The sequence below is a fragment of the Triturus cristatus genome, chromosome 5_1 (assembly GCF_964204655.1).
Source record: "Triturus cristatus chromosome 5_1, aTriCri1.1, whole genome shotgun sequence".
NCBI classification, from domain to species: Eukaryota; Metazoa; Chordata; class Amphibia; order Caudata; family Salamandridae; genus Triturus; species Triturus cristatus.
The window spans coordinates 619,697,533-619,709,983 of NC_140587.1; positions in this window are offsets into that span (position 1 = coordinate 619,697,533).

Consider the following 12,451-nt stretch of genomic DNA (forward strand, 5'->3'; position numbering starts at 1 on the left):
CTTGGACTGCACTATGTTCGCCTCATAAGTGATATGATTTCTATGCCCTGGAATAACTACATTATGACATGCCATTTGGCATCAATTAGGTGTCAGAAAAGTAATTCAGGACACAAACGCCATTGTAAGACAATTTCAGGCGTGTGTGGTAACAATGTTCTGTGCAACATGTGTTCACTGTGTACATGTTCTGCATTCACAGGTCAATGTCTCTTTGTTTATGTCTCACAGGTGGACCAGAGCCCTACACACAAGGTAAAGTACAGAGTTTCCGCGACCCAAATGCTACCAGTGAGTATTTACTTAATGACTATGCTGACCTTGAAGGGTAGTAAGAATGTATAGCATGAAATGTAAGCTATGACATGGGTTAGAGCTATAATCAACATGTGTAGAAAAGCTGAATTCAAACTTGTGCCTTGACATACTACCTGGGATACATGGAATGTGTGTGTATCCAAACAAAATGCTTTACATCCAGGCACACTTAGGGCCTCTTTACGAAACCATTTTTCTGCCTTGGCATATTCTTATCATGATGCACCAGCTGCACAATGGGCTGACCTAAGTTTCACTAGCCAAGCCAACACGGCTTTATGCCCTTGTAAACTTCGTACCCTTACATGCATTACTCTGTCTGAAAGGGGACTTCCATGGCGTTGGTTTGGGTGACCATCGGCAACACCAATAGGACTTTCCACATTTCAAGATTTGCAACCGGTTTGGAAGCTGAAATTGCTTACCAAGGGCTTTCTTTACAAGAAATCAATGCAGTGCAATAACCCATTTGGCTGCACCGTGCTGTGTCACTCTCATAGCACAGGGATGCGCCATATTTACAACAATCTTTGGGCATGCCTGTCCTTCCCACAGCGCTGGTGCACAATTGGATGGCATGCATCAAGGCAGACACACTTGCACCATGGTGCAAGGGTGTCTGCATGTTAGGGGAGATTGTCTTGTGAAGGAAGGGACACCTTCCTGCACAAAATTAATCACAAGAGGTGTTTTCAACTTTCTATGCATGCTGCGGAATGCAGCACGCATATAAAGAGGGAACTGCCATCACACATCATGTTTGTGCAGGGAAGTGTCCCTTCCTGTGCAATTAATGTCACTCCTACAACACAGACACACTTACACCATGGTGTAAGGGTACCAGCATTGTGGCATGCCGGTCCACTGTGTGTTACCGCACGTTATGATTACAGGAATGTGCCACATCTTAAATGAGTGAGCCCTTCATTTCCTTAACTCTTCACACACTGCAGTGCAGCAGGAATGCTACCAGAGCAGCTGCGTATCAAATATTTTCAAAATGGAGCAAATAATTTTCCTTGAATCCATTCCTACAGCCATATGTCACAGATTAGTGGGATATTGATGCTGGTGGGCTTTACAGACACAATATTAGTGGCCAAGTTTTGATTGTTACAGTTCCCAGATGTGTGGGCTGGGTGGCATATACCCCTCACATGCATTGCCTTGCCCACAACATGTATATATTTGGCATGTGCACTGTGCAGAACCATTCAGCATACCATAGCCTTCCTCTGTGTGTGTACAAACTACCATGAATGAGGCAGCTTTGTATGTAGCTCCAGCCCATCAATAATTGTACTGTGCCAGTTTTTAAGGACAAATCAACGATTATTATCACATGGATTGTCATTTGTGAGCAGACTCTATGATTTGCCAGAAGGAGAGTGTCCACAACATATTTGGAATGACATGTTCTTGTAATATACTTGGGAGCAGGTTAACCATTCAAGAAGCACATTTTAGGAAATGTGGGGACTTATTTACAAGTCCATTGTGCCACCGGTGCATCACTTTTCATATAAGAAATAGTGATGTACCGGCAGCGCAAGGGGTTTGTAAATAAGCCCCTTGATATGTACGGGTGATGTGCCATGGTCTAAATGGATCTGTCCTGTTTTCAAATCAAGTGTACAATATCTCTTATCCCAAATATATGTCAAGAGTGTATGACTCCATTGTGACATGTAATTGCTACATAGGTGTAACTTACTTGCCCACATACAACGTGTCATTTGTCACAATAGCCTGCATCAGGTTTGTATGAACAATCCTCTGAGTCATACATGTAATGGACATACAAAATTGTAGGCCAGCCAAGCCAACGTCTAATCAACATGAGGACTATTGTTAACTGGTCAACAAAACACCTGGAGACATGGGATGGGAGGGATGAACTGCAATTGCCTTGACAGCAGAATAAATCTAATGGATGCAATGATGTGCTATCCACACAATGCAAAATTCACAGGTCTGTACATTTATTAGTCTTGAGAAGGTGTCATACACCTCCATTGTCTGTGAGATGGCTACCCACATACATGCCCGTGTGTGTTCAACCCAGCAAATGTCAAACAATGGATACCATAAGTTTGGTATAGTTTAAATATCATCACAGTGTAAGTTAGCTGGATGACCATGCATGTACCTTAGTACATTCTAGTCACATAGCTGGTACCTTCTAGCATGCTGCATGACATTACACATGGAGTAAATAGATGAGTGTTTAAATGTGTATGAACCCCATTTTGGACATCCAATTTGTAGTTTAGTTTAGCAGGGCTATGGGTTTTAAAACTTTTTTTTTTTTTACAAACCCTCCCATTTCCTGTATCGACAAGGCTATGACCAGGCTGCTCATGTGTTGATACAGGATGTACTGAACAAGGTACATGTGTCAATTGTACTTCGGTTGGCCCACATATGTGAACAGTTTGGCAATACACACAAAATTGTGCATCAATGATGTTATCATGCATGTGACAGATGAAAGAGTCATCTATAACTACAATGTCTGAGACATATGTCCTTCTACTCCAACAGACAACATGACTGTAGAGGAGGAACAGAAGTACTGCAGCCATCTGACGCGGTACCACCACATAAGGCAAAGGGTTTCCTCAAGATAGGCAGCAGGTTTGAAAGAAAAAAGGCTTCCAGAACCTGGGTTTCACCTCGTCACAGAAAAGTGCCACAGACCACACGGGACACCCTGGCAAGCCACAATAGGGGACAGGCAGGAGGTCAGGACTCTGTGGCAGGACCTTCATCCACACCAACAACACTGGAAGCCCAGCCTCCACAAGTTAGGGATGGACAATCTGCGGATAAGGGACACACGTCTCAGGACATGGACTTGGTGAAACACAAGCTGGATGGACTTGAGCTGCAGATGACCACATTGTTAAAAATGGTGAACAACCTTCAGCAGCCTGTGGATAGGATCCTACAGCAGTTATAGGCCCACAATGGCAACAGTCCAATCATCCTTGGTACCGAGCTGTTGTATTAATGTTTCACATCATCATATTATAGTTTAGGTTTTATTAGATAGGGATGGTTAGCTTTAGATTACATTTATTGATATCAGTGTGTTTTATGGTTGATGTTTTAATGGGTGGGTTGTATAGTGGGTGGGTGGGATCCATATCATATGTCTATTTTTTTACTTCAGAAAAAAACAAAAAAGAAATATATGATTGTGTAAGCTTATATGTTTAGGTAGTTGATCTTTATGTTAAGTAAATGTTTGTCTCATGTGCTTCTATGTGTTAAGGGCATAGGGGTAGATGTAAAACTGGCCTTCTGTGCTAAATGTTTAGAGTAACGTAAATTAAGGATAGGTAAGGTAGATTAGTAATACGTTAGGACAGATACTATTAGGATACAGGTGTTAGGTTAGTAAAGTGTTTTTAGGCATATTTAGGTTTTTGAATTAGGTGTAAGATTTATTTGTTTCATGATCCTCATAATAAAATTTCACTTTTGAGTTTTGCTATATTGCTTACTATTGGGCAGCATGACAGTTGACATGTATGCTTGTGAGTGGTCAGACACATGCTATGTCATTTCCAACAACAGTTTGTGTATGTGTAACTTGCTGTGGGCCATTGGGAATAGATCCAATGCCTTATGCTATCTACTTGCTAGAAGCATCTCAACATGTGAATGTACATTGTGGATCATTCCCTTGTGGGTAATGTGCACACTGGCCAATACAGTTAGCCCCCTGCAGTATTCAGTGGGCCATATTCTCAAGGAGCTATCGCTGAGTTAACGGCACTTTAGCACAGCCAAACTCGTGATAAATTCATCACCCCATTCACAAGCTGGTGCTAACAGCCCATATCATCATTTTACCTGCGATAGCAGCCGCAAAAAACATTGCCACAGATGACCCCAGCAACTTTCACTAATGAGATGTAGAGTAGACGTTCCCGTCCAAAAAGCCACGACAGCACCACTCCGCAACATTCTCAATGACCAGCCACATCGGCGAAAAGACCACGAAACATGCGACAAGGCGCGTAAGCAGCAGAAAACTAACACCTGCTCTGACCTGGTGCAAAGTCAGACGGCAGCCTGCAACAGACAAGGAAGCCCAGCCCAGAGACATACATGAATAACACCAAATGCCATGGAGCCACTGAACATGCATGCCGGACACCTAAGAGGGCAACCACACCCACCCACCGCCACCACACCCAGGACCACAATCCCCCCCCCCCAGGAATCACCCCCAGACCACCACAGAGGCAGCATGGACAAAGACAGTGGACCCACAGGAAACGCACCAGCCTCACAGACTTAACACCAGAGGATGTCATTGCCCACCACAGGCTCAAAAGGACAGCCATCCTACGCATCCTGACCATCATCGCCCAACAGGCCGACGGCACCAACACAGCGGACATCTAACGCCCCACCCCACACAAAGCTGCTAGCTGTGCTGCACCTGTTGGCCTCTGGTACCCCCCAACCAACACCCGCCACAGTCGGAGGAGTCTCACAACCAGCCACATCCAAGTCCCTCACACCTGACTTGGAAGCCATCATCAGCCTGGTACCTCAGTATCCACACGTCCACCACAATGCGCAGGATCCGCTGGAGACCAAGCAAGGACCATACGCCATAGCTGGATGCATGCACGTGTTGGGGGGCAATCCACAGCACACATGTCCTACTTGTGCCCCCTGGTGACACAGCACACAATCACCGCAACAGAAAGCATACGTCTCACATCAATGTGCAGGCAACACCCGAACACCATGGAATCTCCACCAACGTCGTCGCAAAATACCCAGCCAGTGTGCATGATTCCTTCATCCTCCAACAGTCCAACATCAACCAGCGCTACCAGGATGGCACCAAGGGAAATGCACAGCCCCTTGGCAAGTTCCAAATGAATACCCCACACACCTCAACTCCACAATCATGCAACTCACAACTCTGGCAATGCACACGTCACAAAATCACATACAACATGCAAAACAACATTCCCCCCCACCAGACATGGCAGAACAACTTACAATGGTAACCTAGACAAGCCGTGGACATGAGCCATCAACAGCATGGCACCTCAGTCACACAATAGTGGAATGTGGGGAGAGGTGGGAACCAGGCATGTATGAAGGAGGCAGGAGACCCATGATTGGGAAAGTACACAATGCCAAGAGTGGTGACGATTTGCTGGACAGACCGCAGTATGCAGAACACACCCATATCCATGGCTCCATACACCGCTGGTGTATGGAGTGTAGTGGACAGTGGACGCAACCATGTCACCCCAGCCAGTGGGGGAGTACGCGGAAATGTTGCCTGTTATGCCCCCTGTAAGCGTGAGCGGAGTGGGATGGCCCAGCGTATGCCAGGCCAGTGTAGGGGTGTGAATAAAAAGCCCGTAGCCCTGGGTGTGGTCCTCTTCCGGGAATGCCTAACGTCTCTGCCAGGGCGGCGCCTCTCACCCCGCCACGAGGCCGACACCGATCTCGTGAGCGGAGTTGCCTGCGATCCTGTGCGCCTGCCGTACCCTGGCATGCTGGACCCCGAACGCGTCAGGCCCGCCCCTACGCAGCCAGGCCACAGTGATCCCCTGCCGACACCATGGCAGTGAACATTATTTAAGGCAGTGCTTATGTCACTATATTCCCTTCGATGTGGTGCCACCAAGCATGTGATTAGCATTACAACCACCCGTGTCTATGGGCCCACGCGGACTACTGCCGAACATGTCGCTTTGTCGTCACCCACTCAATTCGTAAGGGGAGTGGACTGGGCCATCATACGCAGAGCCAACATGGGTGTGTGACTGATATGTGCGTGCCACTGGGAGTGGTTCTGTACTGGGAATGTCCATCTGCATGTGTCTCTGTCGCAGTGTGGGTCTCCTTTGTGGGGTGTAGGTGGTCCCTGATGGGACTTCGACACCCACGTTTGTGGTCCAGTTCGGCTTCCATGAGCTCTGAGCCCACCCGCACCTGGTCGGCCACCTCCTTTTGGCATTCTGACATCTGGCATTGGAATGCGATGTGTGCCTCGGTGGAGTGTTGGGAGCCAGCCGTGGTGGCAGGTGCTTCCTGCTGTGTGGTCTGTGCCGGGGCTGTGGTCTCATCTATGTAGCTTGGCTGCTCTGCTCCTGGGGGTGGTTTGCCTGTGAGGTCCATGAGCTGTTGAAGGGTGTTAGTGTCGAAGGTGTGGTGGTTGTCTCCGGCATCACTGCTCGGTTGTCTGGTCTGACCTGCAGGAGGTGTTTTTTGTCCCTCTGCTATGTGAAGGGGAGATGCATGTTGACATGTATGTTGGCGCGTTGTTCTTGTTGACATGCAGACTGTGTGACAATGTACATTGTGACTGTTTGGGCGGTGCTGGCAATTTGAGGGGGGACAGTGGACTTTTGGACTTCGTGAAGGATGTGTGGTTGTACACATACATCTGCATCTCACAGTTTCCTGGTCTGTTCAATGTGAGTGGCCTCTTTCTGCGCATGTGCGGACCCAGTTGTGTCCCCTGTTTTGCAGTGTCGGTGTTGCACTTTGTGCTACATTGTCATGGGATGTGCTGTTATTGCTATGTGTGTGTGCTGCAGTGTGCCACGGGATGGGGGACATGATCCTGGGTCATTGTGGGTGTGCAGTATGCTCTACTTACTTGTGCATTTGTGTCATTGTGCCCATCTCCCCCCCGTCCCCCAGTCCCTGGTCGTTACTCACCCTGTTGTTTTTGTGTCAGGTCCTCTCGAGCTGTGTCCGTACTCCCACTTCCTTGCACTGTCTCCACACTGATGACTGGCCTTCATTTCCTCCGGCTCCTCCTGTGGTGCAGGACTCAGACCTCCTGTCGCCGTTGCTGCCTTCTTGTTGGCGGTGTCTGAGTGCCTGGTTTAGTTTTTCACGTCATGCCAGCGCCTCTTAACCTACTCCATTGGCCTCCTCGACATTCCGGCTGCATTCCAGGTAGTCTGATTGTGGGTCAGTTGATGGTAGTGTTCTGTCACCTCCGTGACGCTGGTCTTGTATTTCTGAGGACTGCACCCTGTCTTCCTCTCCCTCTTCTCCCTGGCCTTCCCCGACCTGTTGTACCTTGCTGGTGGTCTGTGGGGCTTGTGGGGTTCGCGTTGGCCTCTGCACTCGGTCAGGGTGCATTCATGTTGCTGCGCACTTTGGATTGTTTCTGGTGTGTTTTTCTTGTTCTGCTTTTATAGTGCATTTTCCTGCCAGACGCGTGGGATTTGCAGGCCTGCGTCTGCTTTTTGCATTTTTTTGTATTGCGTTTGGCCTTGGCTTTTGCGTCGTGGCGTTGGTTTTAACGTGGCCATTTGATGCATTATATGGTGACTATCGCATGGTACCACCGTGTTGTGAATACTTGGTTAACACGCCGTAAGTTTCCCACGATGAACTGCGATGTTGGAGGTTTCTTTAAGTAACTTTTGCGATGGTTATCACACGTTCTTGAGAATATGCCCCAGTGAGTGTTAACATGCTGCAACAAGTCTCGTATGGAGTACTGTTTTTTAACTATATATAAAAATCATCAAGTATTAGCTCATACACTCATGACACATACTCTCACAATCCACATTGCACCAATTCAGTGATGACAACAATTAGATTTGCTGACTACTCACCATGGTAGTGTCCAGGACACAGACATTACATACACATTAGCCCAAATGCTGTATTGTAGACTTCGGTGATCATGATGTAGACCTGGAATTTATACTTGCTACCTAGCATGCAGCAAAAATTCTGAAATAATAGTTTTATCTCCAAAGTGGCTATGTTGTCATGTGGACATGGTAAGGTATTCAGTTCATGTGGAAAGTGCTCTACATGGTGTTGGTGCATACACAAATGAGTACTTGCCGGACACTCAATCAGACATACAACACAGTGGTACAGGTGACTATGTTTATTTGCACATCTTCAGGGGAGCAAAGAGCAAGTGGCAGTCCTCGCAACAACAACCCAGAATCAAGAGGTGAGCCTTTAGGAGTCTAGACACGTTCTAGTGGGAAATATGTAATGACACATATGTATGTGAGGAGTGTTCCAGTTATAAGGTGGGTCACAGCGCTATTATGGAAGTTCAGCCACATCAGACGTCCTTTAGTGGTGGAATTCAACATGTGGATACTGCAAGTAATGGACAGTACCAGTTGTTCAGACACTGGCAAGGTTATCAACACCGTCCAAATGATTTAATGTGTATGTGACACAAGGAAATGCTAGGGATCACACTTACGCTGGAATTGTGTGCCTTCCACATCTTCTTCCTCTGATGTGTCGGACATGTCCCGTGTGGGTGCTGTTGTAGGTGCCATGGATGGATGAGGCACAGACACATAAGGGGCTGAGAATGTAGTATCCATACCTGCAGCAGCATTACCTTGTGCCAACAAGTGAAGCAGCACAGCATTGATTAGGATCTGCTGTTTTTTCAACACCGCTACGACATTCCAGTGGTAGGCAGCCATTGTAGCAAGTTATGTATCCAGCTTCCGCTCCATGGCGTCGAGGATATTACGTATTGCCCACAGATGTTTGCCAACCTCACTGGTGCCACTTTGATCATGCCTCTGCCTCATGATACCAGTGATGGTTGCCAGGGACTGATCTAGGCCACGGAGCGGTAGGTAGGTGCCTGGTACATCCTTCAGATTGTCCTCATCGGAGATGAGGTACCCATGTACGGTCTGTAGGCTGCCTGCCATGGTCTTATCCCAACATTCACCTCATTTACAAGCTCATGCTGGAGTCCCACAGCACACTGTTGGAAAACAAGTTGTGTGTCCTCAAAGCCGAGCGGTGGCTGTGTGCTGAAAGATGCTGTTGGTATAATTGTGGGTGGCTCCTCTTGGGGCCTTGCAATGTTAGTGACCCTCTCAGTAACCGGAGGAGGTGTCTGTATGGAGTCCAGGATTTGGTGGATTGTATCCTGATCAAGGGTTGATACGCTGTCATCCATTTCAGAAGAGTCCAGTGGGAAAGGCACCTGGCTGGGAGGTATGGGTGCATCGTCTGTAAAGAGATAGCGATATGTAACTGGTATTTGAGTATGGAAGTTTGAGATGCATATCCTCTACTACATGATGCCATAGGCAAACACTGCATACCTTATTGCTGTGGTACCCTACAACATGACATACAGGGCAGGAATAGGATGTGTCTAAGACACTCATCCCAATCCTGTTATTTTTATCCTGTGCTGTTGCACGATGGCCTGAAATGCACAAATGCATCACCCTTGCACCATGATGTCAGGGTGCCTGCATTGCAGGTGGAATTGCACATGAGCAGGTACGGACACCTTCTAGCACAATATGCAATGTTTAGAGGCTTTTTTCTAGTCCTATATCTGCTGCTGAATGCAGTGCAGATTCTCAGAATTTATCTCAAAATATGGATCCTCATTGAAAATCACATAGGCCACTTCTGGTGAGGCATGGCTTTTGATGCATTTCTAGATTAGCTCTATATAGTACATCTGCTTGTGTGTCATATGCCGTGTGTGTTAGGTAGGAGCACCAACCATTACAACCATGGCATCCCTACACACCACATCACAGTATGAGGAAATGCAGCTGGTTGCACTGTGTTGCCTCACACTATGTCTACATGGCCATGTAATACCACACAGGGGGCTTCATTTACAAGGCCTCTAGCAACACTTTTGCACCACTAGAGCATCACTATTTTGACGCTGTGGTGGTGCAATGTTCCCCAGCATATATGCAAAGCCACGCAAAGCCACTTTACGTGGATTTAAATGGTCTTGTAAATGTGTGCTCATTTCACATAGAATACTGAGTAAAAGGGGCATTCCATGGGTGTTGCTGTGGGTGTTCCCATGCAACAACTATGGAATCTGAAGCTTTCCCAGATTTTTCAAGGAATTGTAAACCTGGGAATGCAACATATTCTAACACCAGCCCAGGGGTGGCGTGAAGGAGGAGCACACATAGAAATTTGAAATCACCTCAACTGATTGAATTTGTGCAGAAAGGTGTCCTTTCCTACACACAATCAATCAGCCCCGCAACGCAGGCACCCTTGCATCATGGCGCAAGGGTGCTTGCATTGGCGCATGGCAGCCCAATGTGCACCTGCGCAGGGAGAAAGGATAGAAATGCGCCATATCTCATGGATATGTTGCATTCCTGCACTTTGCTTTTGACGCAGGGCAGCACAGCAAGATTCCTTGCAGCACTGACTTGAGCCAAAACCACATAAATGAATGTCTTTACATGGCCTAGTGGATCTCTTCCTACTGTGCATCACTTGTACGCCAACAAAAGTCACATTTCTGCAGCACACAGGGGATTGAGGGCCTCATTTACAAAGTGTTTTATAGGATTTTTCAGTAAATATCACAAAAACACATGAAGGATAAGTCAGGGGTTCACATAGCAATGAAAGCAAATGGTTCAGAAAACTCAAAGCAAAAGCAGTTATATAACAGTATTTATGGCTTAAAAACCAATGACAATGCTGTTATTTCTGAGGCCTTCTCAGGCTTCTGGAGAAAGCAAGTGAACTCCATGGGAAGGAGGGTATGGGAGGAGGAACATGCTTGTATTTCCAAAAAGGAGGCAGGAGGGAGGAGAAGGAGGGAAAAAATTGGGAAATGGGGTTGGGGGGAGAACAAAGTCAACAAGCGAATCTTTGGGAGGGTCAGAGTTCTGAATGGGGGGGTCAGGAGAACAAGCCGCAAAATGGGAACAGGGAGGAGGCAATACCATGGACGGGGAAAAGGTGGCACCAAGGTGAGGAGAGCATCTGAGGGGTGGGAGGTCCTCTATCAACCAAACCGACTGGGGTACTAGAGTATGAATCTCATCCACATGTCAGCCTAATCAAATAAGTGGAGAGCTCGAAGTTGGGTGGCTGGAAGTGTAAGTTATGAAGCCTGGACATGTAGTCAAAGAGAGGCTGCGAGAGACGCATTAATTTCTTATCGAAGTAAGCAAGTTTGTGGGTGAGCTGTTCCAGTGATAAGGTATGCCAAAGCTTTGTGTACCAAGAGGCTATAACAGGAGCATTGGGGGATTTCCAGGACAGCGTAATTTATTGTTTGGCATATGTTGAGTTAGATTCCAGTCTGAGTAGATCATTGCTTTAAATGCCAGGGGAAGTAGCCCTAGGATTACAGTGCTATAGTTGGTCGAGATCAGATAACCCAGGGTGCGTTTGATGTGACTCAAGATTTCCTTTCAAAAGAGAGCAGGTCCATCATATATGCTGAAAGTCTCCCTTGTTTTCCCCGCTTCGCCAACAATTTGATGGTACATTTGGGTAAATAGAGTGCAGGTGGGCTAGGTTTAATACCACTCAACCAGGATTTTGTAGGCTGTTTCTTGCTTGGGTATACTCCTATAAATCCCTAGGGTATCGCACCACAAGATTTCCCATTGATTGATCGTAATGTCATAGGCACAATATACTTCCTATGTTTGTTGGTATAAATCACTGGGTAGGATGCCGGATTGTTGCAATACAGCATAAGTCTTGTATACTAACCCACGCGTGCCCTCAAAATTTCGTACAAGGGATCCAAAGGGGGTGAGGGTGCATGTAGCAGCTGAGGCGTTGGAAAGGTGCAGGGCCCAGTGATGTAGTGGCAGTGTCTGGAAGTCAAAACTCAGCTTTGCATTGTGTAAAGGACTTTATGGTTTCACCTTGGAAGAGGTCTTGCAGTATTCTGTATTCCCCTGTGACCCAAACTGAGAGGGAAACTCGAGGGAGCGCAGGTGTAAAATCTGGGTTGCGGGCGATGGGGGTATTCGAAGAAGGGAAGGGGGGGAGGTTTCTCCTAAGGATGTCATTTTTTATGTCATCTTTTACATAATTAATATTAAATTCAGGAGGCACATAGCAGGAATGAAGAAAGCCATAGTTATGACAGGATACAAAAAGACCATAGAAGAAATGTAGATGATTAATAAACTGATTAAGCAAACACATACCTGGGCATTCATTACACACAAAGGTGGAATATTTAGATCTGACTGAAATCATGTTTTCTGTCTGCCAGAGGGAGGCTTATTTTTACTGGGGAATCAAGTCCTTCTCCTCCCATCACTAGCCCTGTATTCTAATTTGATAATATGGAACTGAATCTGTGAGGGCATGT